The sequence below is a fragment of the Toxorhynchites rutilus genome, chromosome 3 (genome assembly GCF_029784135.1).
Source record: "Toxorhynchites rutilus septentrionalis strain SRP chromosome 3, ASM2978413v1, whole genome shotgun sequence".
Lineage (NCBI taxonomy): Eukaryota > Metazoa > Arthropoda > Insecta > Diptera > Culicidae > Toxorhynchites > Toxorhynchites rutilus.
Window position 1 is genome coordinate 70,202,280 of NC_073746.1, and position 23,484 is coordinate 70,225,763.

The 23,484-nt window shown below is 36.3% G+C and overlaps 1 protein-coding gene and 2 non-coding genes across 5 annotated transcripts in view; 2 read left to right on the forward strand and 1 right to left on the reverse strand.

The window, feature by feature from the left end:
* Positions 1-23,484, reverse strand: part of LOC129774618 (neuronal acetylcholine receptor subunit alpha-7-like) — a 301,121-nt gene that overhangs the window by 216,928 nt on the left and 60,709 nt on the right. The window lies entirely within an intron of this gene.
* On the forward strand, positions 10,039-10,110 carry Trnap-agg (transfer RNA proline (anticodon AGG)). The gene has a single exon. It is a non-coding gene; the product is annotated as a tRNA-Pro (tRNA).
* On the forward strand, positions 15,025-15,096 carry Trnac-gca (transfer RNA cysteine (anticodon GCA)). Its single transcript has one exon. It is a non-coding gene; the product is annotated as a tRNA-Cys (tRNA).

The window sequence follows — 23,484 nt, forward strand, 5'->3', positions numbered from 1 at the left end:
TCTATCAGATTAGCAGGCCCGAAAGTTTGAGTGAAAATTATCACTCGATGTTGTTTAAATAGATAAAAGACATAGTTCTGATTCTAACTTTTTTCTTTAAATTTCGTTACATTTCCACCAAAACTTTATCCATAATATAAAACCATTATCAGACACAATTTTCGTTCAACATTTTTCTCCAATTGCAGAGAATGTGTTACTTTTTTACATAGAACACATATTTGATATGTAGAGCCAATTTTCGTTTGAAATTTTTGACTTAAAGGTGTTTTTTCTACACGAATATCCATTACCATTTTTGCTTCACAGAAATAAAACACAAAGCTAAATGTTTTCAATGTCGAATTGCGTGGCAATGCTGCCACATTTGCACAACTCCATTGGACGGATTGTAGAAGGCAAAATTTCAATTCGTTCAGTTTATTTGTGACTCGGTCGGTTTCCAGTGAGTATTTGATCAGGTGACAGATCTGGAATTTGTGGGGAAATTACACTATTGATTACCTCAGGGCGTATATTGTGAACATCCAAACTAAAAATGTGTGGATGAGTCAATCCTCGCTTCTTCCATTCAACCGAATACATCCAGCAATAGGTTGGATCGAAACCGACCAGATTCCATTTTTTGTTTTGACCACACGCGCTGTTATGTCATTACCGTTCTGAATCATATTTCGGACGCTTAAGGCATATCATGCAGAAAACAGATATATACTTTATGCACAGGTATTATTTGGTAGATATTTTTGATAAATTAGTTCAATATGCTTTTAAGCTTTCTACCTCAGTACTTATTTGATTGAAAACATAGGAAAATCTTCGAATAAAAAGCTTTTCAAATGAGGCGAATAAGAATCAAACTTCGGACACTAAATCAAATTTCGGACACTTTATTTTGTAATGTCATGAACGAAAGTTACATTACACTTGATTATTTTTTATAGTCAACTGCGAAACACTTACCAAGCAATCACAGTAAACTGTTAACGATGATGAGAACTGATGAAACACGGGAGAAATTTAAATATTTATGAACGGGTAAATTCCACGTGCTCACGCAAAACAAACGTCAAACACAAACGATAATGAGTGGGGCTGTTGATTTTTTTCCTACTATGTAATAATTCAAATGTTATTCTCAAATGAAGTGATAGTGAAACCAAGAGACCAAGGGCAATTGTGATATCAAATTTATAGTTCTATCGTCAGTGCATTAAACATTTCAAGATATTAGAACAAAGTGTCCGAAATATGATGTTGTCCGAAATATGATTCAGAACGGTACAATGCATTGCGTTCTCCCTGGCAATAGAAAAGGCTGTATCGGCTTTGCTCATGATAGCGTATCGCAAGGTAATGCATTCTTCCTCACGCCGCTTTTGTTGATTGAGTTGTAGGAATCGCAGTCGTTTGTGTGTCAACGATGAATTATTGTTTTTTCTTCGAATCACATTTTCTCGCGTCACTGTACAGTTGCCTATAATGATTCCAGCATCGCTTGCGCATTCAATCTACACACGTGCTCTCCACATCCAGCAGGTGTTTTATAAGGACTGATGACAATAGCGTGATTGTGATTTTGTAGTTCGACCAAGTGAGGTTTGAAGTATTTCAACAATTCATTGTGCTCACTCAAGGCTTCCAGCTCACCGTCGATGCGCGTGGCTTTAGACCAGGGTTTTCAAAGTGGTCGATATCGACCCCCTGGGGTCGATTTAGGTTTCCCAGGGGTCGACAGAAACGAAAATCGATTTTGGAGGTCGTTGGGGTCTGAATATCGACCCCTATAAAATAACACAAGTTCCTATTTGAAATTTTTAAGATGCTCCATAAGTTGTGTTACGTGAACCACCCTGTTATAAGAATGAATGAGATTTATCTGGAATAGTACATTTTTTTTCGTTATTTTTGGTACCGCTTCTGTACAGTACAGAGTACAGATTTTTGTCAAAAAGTACAGATTGGTACAGATTTTTTCCACGTGTGAAATTTCTTACAGTTGAACAAAGCAATATTGAGGTACATGATGGCTTCTACGCCGTTTCTGGTGCTGCTGATCATAAAAGCATTTACAAATCAATGATTAAGTTTCATAAGGATGGAATTTCATACAAGGATCTCCGGAAAAATTGAAATGTTTTGCCCCAGATTTACTGTTTGTTCCCGGCTGAAAAACCTGAATTCACAATGCTACATGAAGAGCTGAAAGATTATTATTGGATTATTCTCATTAATATCTGTGAGGAGTCTTACGTTGTTTAAATGTACAATGCTATTAAATATGAAGATCGTTTGAAAAGCGACAGAACAGAACATTTCAAAGGATATTTGTCGCAGTTTTTTCGTGGAGCTAATCAAGCAAATGAGAATTAGATTGATTTTGATGATCCGACGCTCAAGGCTTCAGCAATGTTAAATCCCAGAAACTTTTCCAATTTGACAAGCATTAACGTTGTGTTAGAAACGTTTCCAGGATTCTGCGTACCTACAATGTAATAGCAACGATACGATGAACGCTATTTTGATATCAATAGATTTGAACAAACATCGTGGCGACAGATCGAAAATTTGAATAAATGATAGTATGCAATCTAGATTCACCAAACACGAATGACTTGCAAATGTAAATGTAGTATTTGTAGTAAATAAATGAGTATTTTTTTCATGCTAATAAATTAGTTTTTTTTTCTACAACGAATATTTTCGATGGTGCAGATTTTTGGAAAAAAAAATACAGGTAAGAAAGATTTTTAACCCCTCTGGTACAGATTAAAATGTGGCAACACTGAAAAATTCGGCAAGTAAAAAAACGCGAACAGTTTCTTACAAGATAATGTGTTTGAGCGTACGAGTCCTTCAGGCATGTTTAACATTTCTCTGTATTTTAAACATATCCCCGATTTAACACGATGGAAGTCATTCATGTCCAAACATGCTCCTGATATTTTACTGTATAACAAGCTTGCCCTTAGGTTGCAAATTCATATGCGTTCTGAAATACGTTGGAGCTTGAATGGTAATGTACTCAACTTCTAATTTAATTCGAGAGATTACAAGGTATTTACAGAGCTAAATGAAGTGAACTATAATAAAGTGATTGAAAAAGAATTTACAAAATTCTTGGTTAACTATGAGAATGGCGTAACAAGAACATTTTTTATTATTTCAGGAAACTTGAGATGGGTCGAGAAGAGGGAAAAATGTTATTCAATTTCTTATAGACCAACAGATTTTCTCTCCAGCTGGACGAGTCTACATTACCCAACAATGAAGCTCTGTTGTTCTTTCAAACAAAAGACGGCTAAATATAGTTGCAATGAACAAGGGATACCATACCAATGATGGAATTAGGATATTGGCCAACGCCTTCGAAATCGAGTAGAGATTTCAACTAGCGTACGAATATGAGTTTGAGTCAATTTTCTTACATTAGCACATACATTCGTCATTTTTAGAGAAATAAAAACCATTATTCTGAAAACAGATAGCAAACCTTTCAACTCTCATATGCCACTATAAGTTTATCTAAACATAATGATCCGAAAGCTTGTTTTCGACTTTCAAAAGAAGGGAAAAGAGATCTGCATGGTGGAGTATGATTACGGATTTGAGTCACTGTAAAGTAATCGGTATCCTAGCGGGATCGTATATAGTTTACAACCTATTCTCTTGCCTGGAAACGAATATGGTGGTTTTTTGTGCATAATTTCATCAAAATTGGTCGAGCCGTTTTGGGGGAGTTCGGTAACAAACACCATGACACGAGATTTTTATGTATATAGAAAATTTTTTACGGATTCACATGTTTTAAAGGATTATAAAATACACCTTTTATTGGTGTCAATGCGCCCCTCATTTGATCTAACTTTTAATCAATCACCAGATGATTATTTGGCACGTATTCAGACCTTTTCTGGATTATAACACTTACAAATATTAAATTTAAATTTAAATGTAATTCTCATGTGAAATAATAGATAAACCAAGGGATTACTCTAAAGAAGCAATTGTGATATTAATTTGACAGTTATATCATCAGTGCAATAAGAATTTCAAGATATTAGAACAAAAGTGTCCGAAACTTGATGTTGTCCGAAATATGATTCAGAACGGTAGCTAAACCATGAAATTAACGCATTTCGATGACCTCAATTCTGATCATGAGTTGTCCGATTCACTAATGTTGTTTTGTGCACATGATTTCTATGGCAACAGATTGGCGCTCTGCAGTTTGTTTATTGTGTCCTTCGCACATAGCAGAAATAAGGTTTCTCTGTTTTGAGTGGTTTGAGGTGAACGCTTCCAAATGTCCAAGAAAAGGGCAATATTCTGAAGAAAGCATAAATTATGGATTGAACAATGATAAATGCAACATCTACTTAAACATTTGAATTTCTTCATTCAAAAATGTTGATTTCTAAAAACGGACAAACCATGATCTTAATTTCTCTTTGAGGAAAATCGTTAAAAAGCATAAAAATTTGAATAATTTCAACGCCTTATGGTAGTATTAGCAACTAGAGACTTGGGCCTTTTCAACAAACCCAAACTTGTATTGATTATATGTGGTTTCCAAGAAGAAAAATTGATTTGCATTTACTAGTTGCGTAAAAACACCCTAAATCGGACAAACCAAGATCATTTACACTATGATTGAGATATGATTAATGTTTAGGTAACCTCTTCCAAACTAAATTTTTAAACATTCTACACTTCGAAAAATACGGGAAATTTCTAGAATATCGAAAAAGATGGCGCTATCGATTTTATGAAAATAAAGCGAGATCCAGCAAAAATTCGTGATTCGTTATATAATTTCATTTTCAGATTTAAATAAAATAAGAAAAAACAACTTTTTTTTAAGTTAAACAGTTTCATTGTGATTGTGAAACGTAATAATACTACAGATAATGTACTAAAAGCTAAAAAATAATTAGGCAAGTAGCAGTTAGTATTTATTCATTAACCTGGGGCATTGATGAGACTAAACCCGAGGCATATGTTGAAACCACTAACTGTAGATAATTGAAATTAACAGTTCGCTTTAGATGCTTTGTAGAAGTATGGTGTCTTCAGCAAAGTTGATCTTAAGATCTATGGCCATCATGGGGAGACAATATTTTAGTTCACAATATCACCGCTAGTGTGCGCAGTGTTAAAAATATAACAAGCAAAAATAATTTACTCCTCAGAAACATAAACATATATCCTAGAAACATATAGTCTTCAGCAAAATTGACCATAACGGAATGACAATAGTTTAATTCATAATTTTACCACTAGGGCACACAGTGATCAAAAAATAATCATATCGAGGTAATATCGATACTTCCTCAGGAATACTTTTCAAAAATGTTCCGATCCCGATCCCTGACCACAACAGGTTGGCAAAGGCTTAGTTCAAAAAATCACCCTAAGAGGAGCACTGATGTACATTTTTTGAAGAACTTAAGAAAAAAAAGAAAGAGAAATTTGTACGGAATGTTTTTTTAAATGCAGTTTAAAATCCGTAATTTGGATCAGTTTATTTGCATTTAAATTGTGTTTAAAAAGAAAATGATTTTCTTTTTGAGTAATTTCCGTTTTATTTGCTGATAAAATGAATAGAAAAATCAACAAAATATTGCTTCAATAAATTCCTTCAAAAAAGGAAAAAGGAATTGCTTCAAAAAATTCCTTAGGATTCTTCGGCATGGTTGCTATATTTGTAGAGAAAAGTACATCTCCGGTTAGCAACAATCAATTGAATAAGTCCGTCATTTTTGCAACTCTAATGGTTTTTCTACTTCTGTATTCACGGAATGAGCATAGGGGAAGGTGGCCCTGACCCGACTCCCTAAATTGCAACAGCCATTCATCACATAAAATTCTCATTTTTTGGTAATTTCGGCGTTGAAATTAATACTATAACTCTTAAACTTTGTTTTATACTGGTCGTCGTGGTTCATGAGTGCTAAAAAAGGGGAAAACAGGAAAAATCGGAAGTCCCCTTTTCCGACACCTTCAAAAATAGTGGAATATGATCTAGCTTTGACTTCCAGTTTGTCAATAACGGCTCTGAATGACCAACAATGATGGATAACCCCTTCGATATGGGTATTATGTGAAAGGACTCTTACAGTGGAAGTCGAATGTCGTATTCTGACGTCATTTTGGAAACGAATATGGTGGCTTCCGGAACATTGTAAACAGCCCTAATAGACCGGAAATGAAGTTAAGAGAATTGTGTTGAGCCAAATGAAGTGTTAAAGCGAGACGAAGAAAGTGTTAGAGCGAAATAGCGGTAGTAAAAGAACACATGCACAAACGGAAACAAATGCCACATCAACGCTCAACGATCAATTCTAAAAGCTAAACGCTCAACACTCAACACTTAACGCTCAACGCTCAACACTCAATTTTCAACGCTCACCACTAAACGCTCAAAGCTCAACGCGCAAACTCAAACGCCCACACAGACCAATAACAAAGGTTCGATTTAGATCCACCCTTACTTTTTTTTAATTAACGGCATGCCGTGTTCTACAGGTCACATATAAATTCAATTTATATAGCTTGTTTTGATGAACAGACCATCGAAATTGCCTTGCTATGTATTGCCAAATTGTCTGCGTTACCTTTCATTTGACGCTACTAAACATTCGGTAGGTAGCGTCATTCCCGTCAGATCCAAGGGGTGGTCGATTCAGGAATATCGGTCGGAATATATCCCCATGGGTAGTTCCAGCGATGACATTACATCTACTCCATGAATCAGAATAAAATGTACTGAAACAGGCATGTAAAACCATGGATACTTGATTTGGAAAATTTTCGCCGTATCCAATGAATACGATTTAAACCTTATGAGATCTATCTCGCAGCCATTAATACTGAAGAACCGCTCAATTAAATCCAGAAGATTTTGGATCTGTGTTTTGCTTTACTCATACGCCATTTTATTAACACTTCCCATTTTATAGGGTTGGGGAAAAAGAAATGTCGTCACTGATCGAAATTTGACGCTTTATTTAACATACATAAAATTACCCCATTTAAGCTAAATATGCGCCGTTTTGTTCGCAAACTTGTTGCCATTTAGAAAGAAACTTCATTATCCCCCCTTATAAAACCCCCCTCCTTATTTGCAAAAAACTCAGACAGCCAGTTTTCGCAAGCCTCTTTTGAGGCCAACTTAGTATCACCAAGAGCGTTTTGCGTGGACCGGAAGAGATGATAATCACTTGGACATCCCATCCGATAATCACACAATAGGACATCCCATCCGAGCTCCCGTAGCTTCTGGCGGGTCATCAAAGATATGTGAGGCCGAGCGTTGTCCTGGTGGAAAACAACACCATTCCTATTGATCATTTCTGGCCGCTTCTGGTCAATCGCCTGCTTCAAACATTCAAGCTGCTCACAGTAGAGAACCGAGTTGAGGGTCTGGCCATAGTTGAGCAGCTCATAGTGGATGATTCCCTTCCAATCTCACCAAACACACAGCAAAACCTTCCTGGTCGTCAATCCGGGCTTTGCGTCAACTCGTGTGGCATCCATACATCCAGATTTTTTTGGAATCCAATCTTCTGCAGAATCCAAACGGTTTTATGGTCTATACCCAGTTCCTGGCATGCCGGTCTACTTGGATGATTTCAAAGATTTTATCGGTTTCCACGACGATTGACCTACCAGTACGGGGTGTATCTTCGACAGCCACTACACCAGAACGAAATCGATCAAACCAACGCTGTCCTGTGCGAATCGTTACAGTATCGGGTCCATAAACTACACGAATTTTTTCGGCCGCCTTCGTTGCAGTTTTACCTCGCAGGTAGTAAAAACGTAAAATATGGCGAATTTCTTGCTTGGTGGACTCCATCTTTGACGCGCTATAACTTGAGACTGAAAAGGACAATCACAAAACTGTCAAAACGACACTTGTAGCACAGATTGTCGTCTTTAAATAGCCGTATGCGATAAGTACAACACAAGATATGTTCAAGTGTTGCCAAATATTGACAATATACGACATTCTTTTTCCCCAACCCAATATTCGTCCAACTTGTAAGACATATGTAAGACGCATTCAAGGACATAAACATAAACATATACATAAATGAAGACGCATTCAATGACATAAACATAAACATAAACATAAACATAAATTTGAGAGCAAACAATCAAGAGGAAAGGGAATGTTTCATTTGATACCTATATGTAGGAGTAGCATAAAAAAAGTAAATGGCCATTTTGTGACTGCGGCCATCTTGGATTTGGATTTTTCATAAATAAATGTGTTCTACTAGTCAAGCCTTATTATTTGATACCAACATTGATTAGGGTTCAAAAAAATATACAGTCCGAATTATCAAGATCATGGAATACGAAGTTTTATAATGACAGCAGAGGTAAAGGCGGAAGGAAAAGGGTAAAATTTGTATTAACACGTTCGTCGCCCAAAACGACCTTTTTGAGTTGCTTACGGGGCCCAACTTGCGAATAAATTATTAAATGAAGGTCAAACTTAGTTTGTGGACACCTTTGACATTATCTAGAAATATTTGTTATAATTTGAAGACGATTTGACAACAATAATACATGCCAAAGTCATAGTATGTGGGTTTCGCGAAAAACTGCAGTACAAACCATCCGCACTATGAATTAATGCAAGTCAAGTATAGTATAAACATTACAATAATATGGTTATGATTTTATTATTTTCTAAATATCCTATAGTTACATTTAGGTGCCTGTTCTGTCAAATTCCTTTTAAAAATCCTATTCAATAATTAGCAAGAAAAGTGTCACCCATATCTGGGTGACGGGGCGACGAAAGTGTTAATATTGGACAGCACTACGGACATACAAATTGTCAAGCTAAATAAAACCGTTTAATAAAAATTTAGTTACAACTAGGACAAATATCATAAGATCATAACCAATATTACTTGGTCTTCCTCCTCCTCCAACAGTGATCGCAGTTGTTGTCCAACAAGAGATTGCACGAAAATAAAATTTTTCCCGCAATACACCCGATCTTTTTAGAGTACCAATTCTTCATTGTTGGGAGGAAAACTTCACTTCAAATATCATGTTGATTTACGCCTACCTGTTCCGTTTTAATACGAGCATGTCCAGCTCCCCGCAGCAGCCTCTTTTTTTACCACATTCTTCCTGAAGTTTTACAACCGTTTCATTCTGATATAATATCTGTCTTCTTTTCGCTGTGATACGCATATTAAGATAACCAAAAGCCTATACCTAGACATGTGGCTAACTCAACCCACCCCTAACTTCGAATAAACATCACTCTCACCCACTTGGGGGACTGTTGATTCTGTTTCCCCTTCCTATTTTTTTCAACAATCCTTACGAATGTTCTCGAAACATCAATCAAAACAGATGCTTATGCTGTTGCTCCTTATCCAGCCGTTGTCGCTGGCTATCTGGCTGCTGGGCTAAGCGAGAAGAAAGGCCTGATAAAATGTTGTTTACTGCCTGCTACCGCCACTCAGAGGACGTGACGTTCCTCAAGTTTACATTGAGGGCACTTCTCAGTTCGATCTTCCAGATCGCGAACAGAATCGGCCCGGAGGAGAGTGGCTTCTACCGTTGCTGACCATCCGGTCGGCTCTTACCGGAGCCATTCGGATGATGAAGATTCTATCACATCATACGAGAGGATGTGCGAAATCAAAGTGTGGAAGGAAGATTGTGCAAAGGCGTTGCTCACACAAAGCCAAACTGTCTTGAACTCAATGGATTATTGATTAGAATAGGATTTGTTCAATGTTCAGCGGTATACCATTTTGATATGGAAAAATGTTTTCACATGCAGCAGATAATGCACAGTGGTGAAGTAAAGTTTGATGATAATATTGACACATTGAGCCTGATCACGAACGTCACTTCACGGTGAAAATGAAATGATTTGTATGCAAAGTTATATGCACTTCATTTCGTTTACACCGTGGAGTGACGTTCGTGATCAGGCCCATTATCTAGCAGATAAGCGTTTCCATTGTTTGTACCCTACCGAAACACAGCAAATCATGGGGCTCGTTGGTCTAGGGGTATGATTTTCGCTTAGGGTGCGAGAGGTCCCGGGTTCAAATCCCGGACGAGCCCGCAGAAGATGATTTTTTTGTTTAAACTTGAATTGAGCACACAGATGAACCTTTTTTGTGCGGGGATAGGGACCGCACAAAAAATCGCATAAAAACAAACAAAACTTTACCAGTAACTTTAAAAAATCGTGTTCGGTATACAATTTGGAAAAAAAAAATTTTTGTGGTAGATAGGAACCGCATAAAAAAAGATTTCCCCAAGAAAATAACTCAAATCCAAGCCGTTCACCGTTCGATTTCCTCTTGTTCCCCTGCTTTGCGATGGGACAGTTTGCCATCTTTCATTTGCATGTCGAAACTTGTTGCTATTAGAAATCATGTCATGCGCAACTGAGAGCATTTGGTGGAAGAATGGGAATGATTTGAGAAGTGGATAATTTACACACAAATATGCTTTTTTTGCACTGAAATGTATATAAAACATCGAAAAACACAAAATGGACGTTACCGTTACCATACAAGCTTCTTATAACGCAGAAAAAAAATCGCTCAAAGAAAACCGTACAAGAACAGAAAAGGCACAAGAAAGGTTTTCCTGTGCACACAATTCTTTTTACAAATGCTGAATTATAATTACCATGTCAAAAGTTGTATACCTGCAGAGCAGAGTTGCTAGGACAAAACCTGAAAAATCTTCTCGTGTTAGCATTTTTCTAGAGCTATGTGCTAATATCTATGTTGTGTTTAAAATGCTGTTTGTATTAAAAAGTCTGCTACAATGTACAATGAATCCAATAAAAACTTGTTAATTATGACATAAACATCAATATCTATATTCATTTCAACATTTTTTGACCTCACAACAGGAACAAATATAAAAAAGGTACCTTAGATAGTATACTTTATACAGCGTATTCACTATGCTTTTCTAAGGCAGATTCAAACAGTTTCATTTATATATATATATATATATATATATATATATATATATATATATATATATATATATATATATATATATATATATATATATATATATATATATATATATATATATATATATTTCAACGTTAGCCGATTCGCGATCAAACTGGGTGAAGCAGGAAGTAACGCTTTAACTAAATGTCAACAAGGGATGACACTCGTTCAGACAGATTCAAACGCTTTTATGAATGAAACAGATAAGGGACTGTCCACATGCCACGTGGACAATTTTAGGGGGGTAGGGGGTATTAAAACGTCCACGCTTGTCCACGGAGAGGGAGACACGTGGACACGAAAAATGAATATTTTTTCAAATATAATCACCGATACATTCTAAATTAAATAAAAATTGTTCCATATTTAAGAATTTTCAAACTTTCCGCCCAATTTGAGTATTCCGTATTTATCAATAAACAAATTGAGCTGCCTGAGAGTGCTTCATATATCATTGAACTTCCGTAATATCATTGAACTTCTTCGCTGAAATCCATATCATAAAAATAACTCACGTAAACTGTGAGCGACCGAGATATTTTGTGCGATCCTATAACTTTTATAGTTGCGGGCTATGCATAGACGTTCCTAGCTCAAACCTATAAAAAATAAGCGATTCCATAATGGTTAAGTTTCCATGATATTACACATATGGTTTTTTTATGAAATAAAATTTTCTATAGAGCTTGTATAGAGCTCTCGAAAACAACTAGTCTTAGGATAATAATGTCTGTATAGTTTTTCATGCAGAATTTCGTGTAAAATCATTTTTTTGCATTACTTTTCTCGAAAAGTTAGAATTTTTCAAAGTATTTGAATCTCGTCAATTTCTAGGAATTAATATTTCATTTGTGTGAAATGATCCATGCACCACTAGTCGTCAAACTTGAATCAATTGACCCAGTATTCAATTTTTTTTTTTCAGAAAATTTCGCATTTGAATTGATTGATTGATTGATTGTGAAAAAATACTCAAAAATTTTCGTTTTTTAGAGGTTTTATTATTTTTTCCCCAAAAATACATGATAAACTTTATTGTTTCTATCAATAAAATTAGAGCTCTCCAACCTTTCTACCATTCCTTCGTCGACACCACAATGTAATTCCTATTGTTATCTTTCACTATTTAAAATGTTCTACAACAGAATCAATTTAAGGCAAAAAATGTTTAACTTTCATAGTTGACATTTGAGCTCGATTTCATAGTTGGGAACTAATGAATCGTGAGTTGTCTGATGTAATTCTTCCCCGCGAGCACTTTGGAAGTCATCAAGACACTCAATGTAGAATGGTCTATAAGGATTTGAAAAATAATTAAATTTCATAATACGCTTTTAATACCCTCTGAAAACTCTCCGAACTATGGCGGAAAAGGTTTTGAATTACGCTACTAACTAATGGTGAATCGGAAATCCAGAGTAAAGATGAATCGCCATTAGCAGTGCGCCGGAGCGGGCAAAGAATTTTTTCTCTTTCAAAAAAAGAGAAAAGAGATCTGCATTGTGGAGTACGATTACGGATTTGAGTCACTGTACGATGTTTACTCAACAATTTCACAAACGAGAAATGTGTGTTGTGAGAAAGGATGATCGAACGCAAAAATGATGTAGACTGATTTGATGCAACAGATATTTTGTCTATTGGAAATGGAATACAAATCATATCACAATACAAGCAATGTATTATGTATTATACAACTTTTGTGTGATTGTTTCTTTTGCTGAATATTGTGCCTCCAACGTAACGCTCTCGTTTTCGAAGTCCCCCAAATATTCATTTATTCATTCATTCAGAATTAATTCAGATGCAACTAAAAACAAATGATCACTAAATTAACGATAGTCCTACGTCACCCTTGCGGTTATACCACAGATATAACCCACTTCCTGTTTTTTATAGTGTTAATTATCATAAGAAAAATAACACTCCTGATCGTTATGGGCACCTTACACGATCAACCGGATTGACAATAAGTGTCTTCAGTATCGTGACAGCTAGGCTTTCAACATCTGATCTAACCTCAATCAATATTTTTCCACCTTACACGGTCAATATCGCCCTCAACCCGAGACAACGAAAATATCCGCGATGGCTAGTGGCGACATTTGAGTTTGGGATCCAAACTATTCTCTATCAGATTAGAAGGCTAAAAGGCAATTTTCAATTGGTAAAATTTGAATGAAAATATCTCCTTGGTATTATTTAATTAGTTGAAGCGCGTAGTCCTAACCTTAACTTAACCTATTTCCCCTGAATTTTCAGATATTCCTACTAAAATGTATTATTATAATATAACGTCAATTTCAGACATAACTTTTGTATGGGATTTTCTCACCACTTGCAGAAAAAAAGTGATTTGCATTCACATAGCATACTAATTTGATTCGTAAAAGTTAATTTTCATTCATAATTTACACTTTAGAATTCGGTTTTTCTTCTCAAAAATACATCATAATACTCGTTTCACAAATACAGACTGCTCCTTTCAGTTTCAGAGATGCCAGATTATTTTAGTTTGCGAAAATATATGCAAGTTATTTTATCTGCAAGCAAATGTTTTTATTCCATAAATGAGACTATGACAGTAGCACCCCGATTATCCGCGAGCGGGTGATCCGCCCTGCGGATTATTCGTGACTGCGAGTTCCATAGTAAATCAATAGGCCTTTCCGGAATTTGTTAGTGAGTAGTAGGCCCATGCTCTTTTGTTGTGGTCATGGCTTTTACATTATTTAGCCACTGGTGTACACGACCTTATAGATGGACAGTTGATTGATTTCTGTATTGATAGAACATAGTTTTTATGTTGAAACATCTCCTTTCGTGTTTGCATTTTTTTGTCCTTCACTGGGTCATCCGCGATTTTCGTTAATCGCGGTGAGTTTGCCCGACTATTCCGCGGATAATCGGGATTCTACTGTAGCTTGAATTAACACATGATGTTTTTTCATCTGTGATTTTCCCAGATCTTCTCATTCATAATTTTATAGCGGAGTGTGAAGAAACACACAACCCGCTCACTAGCGCAAAGAATGACCGAGTTCAACGTTAAAAAATTCCTAAAACGTTGTTAAGTCCACTCTCTCACCATCACATTGTCAGTTTACTTTGAAGTTTTGATTTGCATCGTGAAAAGTACCGTATTTTGCTATTCAAAGTATCGGTTTTCCAAACCGAAAGCTTCCATTTATGATTCCTACAATTTCAGTAGTTTATAAATTTTAATTGCAATCGCAAAAAAGACTAACAAAAATTAAATGTGCGCTTGCATATCTGGCAACTCAGTCTGGAAGTCCGTGAGGTAAAACGTCAACATCATGCATCCATGTGTAATGTCATGATATTGATGCTCGAAAATCAGAAAATCCGGATTCCTGCGTCGTCGGCCATGTTCAGCTGTCATTATGCTCTCAAATGTCATCATATTGTCAATAAATTTGACCGTGTAAGGTCCGCTTTAGATCTCTTTTGACATTTCAATTGGATCTTTTTTGACAGCCGTTTTGATTCAGTCCGCACTACCTAGGTTAGATATAGCGTTAGGTTGCCTCTCTAATTCTACTTATCAGAGGGCTCTCATCAATACATCCTCCGGCGTGTACAATCGAACGATAGCGATAGCACTATTTCTATCACCCAGCCTATATACGAATGCGAGCATTCTATCGAATGGTATGCGATATAGCGTTCCTCCGATAAACAGATATATCGGTAACAGACACCGCATCGTCTTCCCCCTGTCCCGCCGGTGCCACAGCAATTAATTACACTTCACACTCCATTTAATGATTACAACAGCGGCATTCAATCAGACAGAACGCGGCCGGCTTGTCAGATCGGGTTGGAATAATGATGCTCATGTTTGGAGGAAGCAAGTTGTCTCGTTGTACGATTACAGGTGATTTGTTCGGTCCAGTCGCATCATTTAGTTGCGTGTTACAGTGTTGATTGTAATGTATTCCCAGGACTGCTGAAAGAAATATGATGGTCTTCATGTGGGGGTATAGCTCAGTGGTAGAGCATTCGACTGCAGATCGAGAGGTCCCCGGTTCAAACCCGGGTGCCCCCTTCGGAACCAGATTTTTGGGGAACGGAACCGAATATTTAATTAGTGTCGATGGGTCATTTTCCGTATCCCAAAAAAGAACGAGAGCTTTTCTTGCAGATTTTGAAGGTTCCAGAATAATGATAAGTATTCACCATAAGTATTTAAAAGCATATTTCAGCTACAATAGCAGGAATTTGGATTATTGTTAGTGTTATTATTTTTTTTTATTCTGTAATAAAATGTAATAAAAATTTTATTTGATATTATTTGAAGGTTAGAATTATGTCAGAATTGGATCTTTGTATCAGACTGGTAACATACTGAGTGTGGTGATATATTCTTTGAGCAAAGGACTCCTTTCAATAATTTTGTTTCTTGCTCCGCCCAACAAAAAACAATAAATTACACATCTGAAAAAAAAAATGAATACGGTCCCACTGATCCCATCGGCGTTCTGTGTAATTTAAGAAAAAAATGAGCGTTCTGCGGGTCCGCCGGTGGACTCCTCGGAATTGCACAAGAAGGAGCAGGCAACTGTAAAACCTGTCGAAGATTTTCCATCTTCCGTGAAACAATTCCGTTCAATATGTTTCCCCACCCCATCTAGCCTCCCATCATTCCGCTGCCGGTGGGACATCAGTCGTGGAGAACAAGGTGAAAACTTAACCCAATTTCGTTCGACTTGACTCGATAGTGGGAGTGTGATCCACCCATTTCCCAGGAGCTGGAACAAAGAGGATTGTTCATTGTCTTCTCACTGGATACGCGCTGGAGCGTGCTTGTCTAACGTGTTGATTAAATTTGAACGCCAAGAATAGAACTAAATCGATTCGAGGAAAGGATTGGGTTGGGCGGGACTCGAACGAGTGCGAGTGCCAATTCCCCACTTGCAAGTAGTAGCTTCAGGGAATGGGAACAGTGCCGAAGGAGCAGCGCTAACTGCAGGCAACCGAAACCCTTTCGCAGGTTCTTTTTCGGTTTGAATGAGTTGATTCTTTCCGTTTTTTCGCTCGAGCAGCTCGCTCAGAGGGAAATGATCGGGAAAGAAAAATCGTCTCACCCAAACCAGGCAGGGGGCTCCCCCTAATCTGTCCTGGCGGAGACGACCACGACGACGAGGAAAACGAGGAAGACGATGATGACACTTCGTCCCAGTTTCAGTCTGCTGCGAGCTGCTCATTAGTTGTTTCTATTCTCGTTTCACACAGGGTTGGCCGGATGAAAGTGAGTGCGAGGGAAGGGATTGGTTTGTCTGCGGAACTGAGAGATTAGACGAGTTTCGTGTTATTTATTTCTGTTTCATGTTTTTTCGTCTAGATGAGAAAAACAATCATGGGGAAAGCAATGGAAATGAATGCTGGGAAAATGAAGATATGCGAGGAGAATAACCAGTTGATATACTGTTTGCATGGGAATTTGAATTAAAAGATTCGCCTTCGCTTTGATGCTCGCAAATATGTTCATTCAACCACCTTGGGAAGTTTAGCCTCCATCAACAACATTCCAATGACCAATGACGAATCATGATAGATTGACAGAAAACAGTTATAAAATTTTGTTAATAGATATCAAACAAACATTATCAAATATGAAAATATACTTCTTACGAAGTTCTTGAACGATTATTAAATCCCAAATTTTCTAATTTTCTTGCAAATTTGTGAATAACTGAATAATGAAGAAAATAAATAGATAGCAAAAACTGAAATTGGTAGTACAGGTCGGACTCGATTATATACAGACTCGATTATATACAATTTTGGACTCGATTATATACAGTTAGGAAAAAATATTTTTTGTTATATTTCAAATATGACTTATATCAAGGAGAAATTTTCGCCTATCAACGTTAAGGTGAAATTTAAGTGGCTATTACATGTACAGTGAGGTAAAAATTTTGAAGATTTTGATTTTTGAAGATTTTGCTTGAATTTTCTCCAGGAATTGTTTATATCGATATTGCAGAAATTAAGAAAGATAGAAGTTGGGTGTAAAATTACAAATTGTAGAGCGGTAAGAGAGCTTCAATTTAATTGATAGAAACAATCTAGTTTAATAAAAAATTTTAGGACAAAATTTATAATAACACATTGAAAATTATTGACTTTTAAGTTTTTCACTTCCAAAATGTTATTAAAATCCACTAAACTAGTAGTTCCACTATATCCTGTACTAAATTTTCTCCTCTTTTAAATGAAAGCAACATAATTGTCTTCCGTAGCGTACTTTTTAATGTAGAGCCAGTTTGAGGCAACAGAGTCCGAAACAAAAAAAAGTTCTATAACTCTGTCATTGTTGAAATTCGAACATATGCGTAGAAGAATTCTTTTCATCAAATATGAACGTCTATCACCTTCTGAAAATTCTCTCAGAAGGTGATAGACGTTCATATTTCATATTTGGATAAATTTATTTTTTTCATGTGAGAAAGGTGTTTTCTGACTTTAAGGGAATGAATCAAAAATCAAGTTCCTCTTTTATATTAAAAAAACAAAAAATACATGCAAAAAAACTTATAAAACATTTTTTTTGACTCGATTACATACAGGATTCGATTAAATATAGTGAAAAGAAATCAAAAACTGTATATAATCGAGTCCGCCCTGTAGTAGAGTTCAGTAAATCAAATTAATTATGGGTTGGGTTGGGTTGGCTTAATTACTCAACTTAAGCCTTCTGGTTATTGAATATAACACTCAACATTCTCTAATTACAACTATTACACCTTCTCTAAACTGTTTTTAATCAACTATTAACTGACGCCAACCAAACCAAAAACCGGATAGCGTGAACGGGAAAATGGACACAAAACGTGGGTTCAATAGTCAAATCTATCATGTACAAACACCATTACAGAGAAAAATTCGTTAATGAAATTTGTAAATTTGATGAAATTGTTGCAATTGATTCGCAAGTAATACTACGTTGAGACGGCGAAGTTCCTCTAGGAACGTTAGTGCCATTGAAGAAGAAGAAGAAGAAGCCTGGGAGTTTTGTCCTTGTAAGGTTGAATACAAAGATGCAACATCTCATCGGAGCAAATTTACTAAACGTACAACCAATTAGACAATATTTGAGGTAAGAGACTCTGGCAAATCTACTTAGTCTGAAAACATATCGAACACAAGCGTTCAATGCTACTTGAAGTTTAGATTGCGCTAAAACTGATGAGTTAGATAAAATAAATACGCAGGCCATGAAATGCGGCAATTCAAGGCTTTTGAGCTTGAGCTTGAGCTTGGGTAGACTGTACAATTCGTAGTTGATCTCCGTGAATGACCTGAACCAACAAAATTGCACAAAGAACACACAGAATGACGTTTGGGTCTATCAAATCATTCTCGTTGTGCAATTTTCGGTGATTCGAGCTTTAAATGGTCAATAACGACGCCGGCCACGTGTTTACAGTCTCCAGGGGAAGGGAAGGAATGTTAGTATGATATTCGCCGCCCGAAAGCCAGAAGGGTCGCCTCTATAGCGTGGTTCCCTAGCGTTTATCATGGAAGGGATAGTTGTTAGTGGGAATGGTTAAGAAAAATCAGGATTCACTCCGGTAAGTGATGTGATTATATACACGCGAACTATCGACTACTCGACGACACGAAAATCAGATGTGCCCCAACACGCGATAGAGATTATCTTTAGATATCCTGAGAAGAAAGACCTGTACAATTGAATGAACCGGTTATGTATTCTGTCGTGCTTTTTACCAAAATGCAATTGCGACGGCGGAGAAAGTTACAGAGAGAATAACCCTAAATCCGATCCTAATCCAAACAGAAAACATTAATATATACGTCATCCTCCACAGCACACACAAAAAGGCAAATAAAAACAGGAGACCAAAATAACACAGAGAAAAACTTTAAAACTTTGTTTGTCCGTCGTTCCGCTCATGTATTTTGAGCACCTACACCTGCTCGATGATACTTAATTCTCTGCATTACTCTGCATTCACTCCACTCAGCAAGTAGCACCACACAACAGATACGAATCCAGAGAGGAGAGGAACGGCATCCTCTCTCGCATGTTGTAGCAGTTCTCGACGCTTTAATACGCACCGCCGCGTTTAAATTTAAATATAGCCGCACTCTTCTCACTAAGCCTTTCTTACGCGAAAAGAAGAAAGAGAGCAATTCCGCAACGCAACGCGGAATTAATTTGCTATCGACATCTCAGCTCGAATACGTTTATGATCACGTAATCCATATTCATGGAAACCACAAAAAGAACTGTAAGCCACATCTCCACACATCTCCTGTCAAAAAACTGTTTCGGAATGTTTTGGAAACATCATTTCTGCAACACAACACAAATGTTTTTCCACCATAACAAAAGAAAAAAACACAAAACCAAGACAAACACAAGACAAGAACGGAGCTAATGACAAACACGTCTCACACGAGACTCTGCGGCAATACAAGGCTTTTGAAAGGCTTAAGTTTAGTGTCAGTGCTGAGGAAAGATGTGGTAGCATACAATGTACGAAGGCTACCGTATACTTTTCCACATTGTTTGAAAATATATTTATCAAAGCTAAAATTAGAATGAATAACTATACCAAGACTCAAACCATGCTCAACATATTGAATTTACATGTCGGGCACACGTACAGAGCATCGAAGACTGCAACATACCAATTATGAGAACACTTGTAATACTAACCTCGAGCCAATCGCGAGTAATCGGTTACATATTACTAACATAGTTGTAAGCAAACATTGTCGAAATATTGAACTCCCGGCCCCGTTAGGCTGACGCCATATGAGCCTTAATAAAAATATATATTTTGGATAAAAAAAAAAATTGAATTATTGAGCTATTCAACTGCAGCATTGGTTTGAGAATATTGTTAGATTGTGAGTTGTTCATGAATAATGCATTGGTTTTATTGGCATTCAGCAGAAGTTGATTTCTGTACGACCATTCATGTATTCTGTCGAGGTCCTCATTTATTTTTTTTAAATAACCGTATCATCCAGGCTGTCGAAGTATATCTGGACATCGTCCGAAAGATCGTTAATATACATTGAGGATAAGATTGGTCCTAATATCGAACCTTGAGGTACTCCAGAGGATATTGGAAGAAATCTAGAATAAACACCGTTATTAAAAACGGTCTGACTTCGTCCTATTAGATACGATCACACCAAGGTCGTTGCATGGGTCGAAAAATCAAAGTTTCGCAACAGTTGTTCACACACAATTGCGCGGGGAAATCGTGTCAAAAGCTTTCGAGAAAACTCGAAATAATAGGACAACAGGTTGACCCTTATCCAGAATAGGTTCTTAGAATTGAACACCTTCAGCATTGCGGTTGTTGGGCTGTGATGGGGACGATATCCAGATTGCATCGAACCTAGCAGGTCATTTCGATTTTTATGATGACAAATTTGCTTTTTAATACTTCGTTCAAATACCTTGGACAACGCACAAGGGCGCAAGTTTTGGATGTTATTTAGGTTTGCCTTTTTTCTTATCGGAATTATTTAAGATTTTTTTCATTGATCGGAAGAAACACTAGAGTTGATGATACAACTAAATAAATGAGTAATCGGTTTAGCCACAAGCGAAATGATTGCTTAATTGTCCTATTTCCAAGACCTATTGCATTGGATTTTATATGATATAAAGTGATAATGACATCAGTTTCATTAATTATATCGAAATAAAGTGAATTTCGATTTGTTACTAATTGATTCTTAGTGGAAATCGAATTTGCAGAAACATTTCTAGCAAAACCCTCATTTATCTCATTAGAGTCAAATTGTACAGAACAGGATGATTTTGATTGACAAAAACCTAATGTTTTTAATCTTTTCCACAGTTCTTTGGAAGGGAGATTATTGTCAGCCCAGCTATCATAATACGCTCGTTTGGCTCAACGAATGAGCACAGTCACTTTGTTTCGAAGAATTTTGATTAATTTATGATCGTTGGGCTCTTTACTATTTTTCCACTTCTTATAAATCAAATCATCCATCGAGGAATATTTACGATATTCGAATTGTGATGATGTGGATACTTTTTCAAAATCAAGTGAAGCAAAAATCAAATCGTGATTCGAAAATACAGGTACATCTATTTGATTGAAGTGAAGCAACCGTGATCTATGATTAGAAAGCATTAAATCTAATTGTGATGAGTCATTCTTACGGAAAAATGTTGGATTAGCCTCAAGGCTCGAATAAGTTAACATAAATTGTGGAAATTGAAAAAAATAGTAACTTTAAAAAATTATAACATAAAAAAAAATAACTTAACATGAAACAACATTTTTTACCACTGCATTGAATGACTCGTGAATGACTCATTGAACGATCAGCATTCTTATGTTGCAGTTTTAGATGCCTTTTGGAATTTATAAAATGTTGACTTTGAATTCCAAATGTCAGATATCAGATTCAATGTTTATATGAACAAGTTCCAGATTTACTTTTCACAATTAGCGCTCCGTATTATGTCCAGTATCACATTACAGAACTATGGCTACAGATAATGATTTTTTTTTTATTTCATATTATTCTCCGCATTTAAATTAGATCTTATTGTTGTGGTGTATATGTTTATGCATATATTTTGTTAATTTCTTACCCAAAATTAGTTTTTATTTTTTCTCCTTTAATTAGTTTTTAGTTGTAAAATATTTTAGTCAATTGATGTTGCAGAATAAATATTCGTTTGAAAAGTTATGGTGTATAGATATGAAACCATCATTCACACATTAATAGCTGTACATTCTAGAGTAAAAGGTTAAAATCATAGAATATCGTTCATCATTCTTTATGTTTCTGACTTCTGCCAACAATATTAAATTCAAAATATCAGAAGGTTCATGTAGCCACAAAACCTTTTTTGTGTTAAAAATTGTGTATCTACTCACTACGATCTGCGGGCATAACATTCACATAGGACATAAAATTCACGTCATCGCGTAGAAAAAAAGTATTCTTCTGAAAACATTCTATGTTATGTCCCACTGTCGTTTCATGTGAGCTTTGGCAAAACTCAGACGTCTTTCGATGTGAGATGTTGTGAGATTAGGACCTTTATTCTTTTTAACTCTCTTTATATAAGAACTTTTTACCAAAACATGACGGATTGTCTACCGGAAAACATTCGAATTCGAAGTTGCTTTATTTGAATAAACGATTTTGAGGTATTCAAAGCTCTTTTAGCTATTTCTTATGCTTATGCCGATCAGAGAGCTTCGATTTACGTGGAGCTCTCTTCTTCTTACCGTATCCTGGAGTATTCGCCAAACAATTGAACAATTTATCTGATACCAACATTTTCTTCGTCGATTTGTCGTTTTTCTTTCTCCGTGAGCACTTTTTCCCTGGGCATTTTCCAGTTTTACTGATCAAAACAACTACTACGACGGAAAATGTAATTGGTCTTATATAAACTTGAAACTTGAAAAATACAAAAAAAACATCTTTTTAGACTCAGCGCTTTCACACACACACACATATGAATATCATTCATTGTATTCTAGTTACCAATACAAATACACTAAAATATATATTATAGCGTTGTTTGCTTACAATGACACGAAGCAGCAAGATCATCACCTGGTCTTATAGAAATTGGACAGAGTGTATAATTTTCAGGAGAACCTCAGAACATTTTTTTTTCGAAGTAAACAATGTTTGATTGCACTTATTTTGTTAATATATCAGACGAATTGTGAATTCTTTTCCCATAAAACTGTTTCGTTTCGACGAAAACCATTCGCCAACCCATTTTGCGACAACTTTATATTCGGCAAAGTGCTATTCTGCGAGTGCATGTTCCATTGAAGCAGAAAGATGATAATCTGACGGGGCCTGGTCTGGAGAATACGGCGAGTGCGATAACGTTTCCCTGTTACAGGTTTGCATTGCGTCCTTCACGGTTGGTTTACCGGTCCACGCCGTTACGTTGTCATGCTGTAATATCACTTTATCTGTTTCCATACATGATTTGAATTTATCATTTGTTGTCGATCGCATGCTCTGTATTCACCGTTCAATCCGGTTTTGATAGGTGGGTGGTAGGAGCATCATCTTTCGACCGAAACGGCGCGAATAATCGATGGGCCGGATTCCTGATTTGGAAGCTATGATTTTTTAAGCTTATTATTATTAAGCTTATTATAAATCAATTCGATGCGAAAGCAACTTCGGTCAGTGCCATTGGAGGAACATTTCACAAATGATTTTTCGGTTCTCCATTTACTTTCGCGCAATTTGTTTTCGGAACATATTCAGTGTTTCTGTCAATTTTTGCAGGGCTTGGGTTGGGTCTTCATCCAACAACATGAAAACTCTTACTTGGTATTTTACAAATGTTGTTCTCTATATAAATATTGCTTCATTTAAAAAAATTGCAAGATAAAAATATTTAAAGTTAAGAGTTTAACGTTGT